This window comes from Formica exsecta, unplaced genomic scaffold (assembly GCF_003651465.1).
Source record: "Formica exsecta isolate Colony F162 unplaced genomic scaffold, ASM365146v1 scaffold222, whole genome shotgun sequence".
Classification (NCBI taxonomy): Eukaryota; Metazoa; Arthropoda; class Insecta; order Hymenoptera; family Formicidae; genus Formica; species Formica exsecta.
The window spans coordinates 49,284-51,272 of record NW_021849518.1 but is presented as its reverse complement, the minus strand read 5'-3'; the positions used below and the strand labels follow the sequence as shown (position 1 = coordinate 51,272).

The following is a 1,989-nucleotide window of genomic DNA, read 5'->3' as shown; positions in this document are numbered from 1 at the left end:
TTCTGATTTGCTTCTGCTTTTCTAGCACGAGTTCTGATTGGTTTCTGCTTTTCTGCTTTCTGCTTTTCTGCCAAGGTGTGAATCCGGCCTAAGAATTGAACCAGCAATACGTAGCGTAGTAGCTGCGCGTCTTAACCACCAAGTCACACCGCTTAGCCGCCAAACTGTACTTACAGTTCGGTACATAAAGGCCATGCATATTTTTAAACCCATGTAAATTTTTAAAGTTTTGTTTCGCGAATGCTTGAGAGTTGGGTCGTATTATTTTACCATGAATTAATGAAAGGATAGAACTATAATATACGTCAGAGTCAGCGAAATCGAAGGAGACAATGTCTGGTGTTCCCCTTGTCAGTAGTTTTTTTTTTTTTTTTTACGTACCACTCAGTTATAGAGTACTTATCTTTTAATGATAGAATTATTTAATAAGATATATTTATACTATTTTATTACACAGCATGATTATCGTGGCAGAGAAAATTAGTGATGCAAAAATTGGCAATGTCTGTATGTAATATATTTTATAATTTTTAAAATCAGATAAAATATATTAATAATGCAAAACGCATATGTCTTCTAATTGAATATACCCACTTCATTATACCCACACATCTTATTGTGCCACACATATCTCTTTATTAATTATGTTAAAAAATTAACCGAACCCGCGGTCGTGAAGAAAATTTTCGGAAATATACGATTAGATATATTTGTACGTAACAGCCGAAATTCCTTTATATCGTGAGCTCATGCCGAAGGTTCGAGAATTTGCCTATATAGGTTGTTTGTCACAGTCGTATGAATCGCTGATTGGTAGCCCTTTGTCGTTCGATCGACAATACCAATCAAAACGAGCGTACATCGATGGCTCAACGCGGAGATCGCGATCACGCAAAACCGCCGTTACCGCAGTTCGTGCGTGATAGTAATCGAGTTAATATACTGTGCTCTTAGACACGTTACGCGTGTGTCCTTTGGACCTTATTTTTTAATTCTATTCTCCTCCTCTAAAGAGGAATTCTTTCTATAGCATCCTATCAGTAACTCTCATCTAAATAAAATTTCTGTTACTAATCCACAACTTGATCTCTACAAGCTATTTATATATTCATCGATTTGGCCGTGTGGGCCTGTGTAATTACCTAAGCAGTGCCAATCAAACGAAAAAGATTCAACTTGTTAAGAAGAAGACTTTCGCAGTACAGTCGGCGGTACGCAGTAAGAGAAGTAAGTACCATAAATCGTCGTTTAATATGGTGATTAGTATTTGACGCACATGTTTCTTAACGTCTTTGATGCCCCTAATCTGAATCATCTTTCTCTGAAAAAATATTGTCCAAGTAATACACGAATAATAAATAAAATAATAAGTAAATAATAAAATAAATTAAATCAAAATTTTTGGCTAAATTTGTAGAAAAAAATGTGCGCGCGTGCGTGCGTGCGTGCGTGCGTGCGTGCGTGCGTGCGTGCGGAAACGTGAGAAGACTGAGGCTTTTCTTGGTTTACCACGTGTATTGGTATATCTATTGAAACAAAATCGGTATTTCAAGATATATTCACTTTAATTACTACAAAATAATCATAACTATATAAAGCGGCAAATTTTGTGAAAAAAAATAAAAGTTTGTTATAGATATGATTAGAATTTGTTAGTACCATGCCAGGTGGTCCTAATAATACAGTGATACTTACTGGCTTTAACAATACTACGAATAATGGGTTTAACATCCTTGCGTGGTTGGAAACAAACTGAATCTGGAAATATAAAAATTTAGAATTAAGAGACACAGTAGTGTCTCGCGCCAAGTCACGCGAAGCAAAGACCACGCGTAGTAATAGCGAGGCACCCCGGGTATCTATACGCGAGTCGGATAGTTGAGAGTACCTTAGATTACCAGATCTGAATAACGGCTGAACCGATCGAATTCTTGATAAGCTTAATCGATAGCTTGGGTTCGATTTATATAAGGAAAGTGTCTTTATTTT

The 1,989-nt window shown here is 36.3% G+C and overlaps 1 pseudogene; it reads right to left on the bottom strand.

Annotated features, from left to right (window-relative positions):
* LOC115235453 overlaps window positions 1-195 on the bottom strand; it is a 3,229-nt pseudogene extending 3,034 nt beyond the window's left edge.
* Window positions 196-1,989: the final 1,794 nt, after the last annotated feature.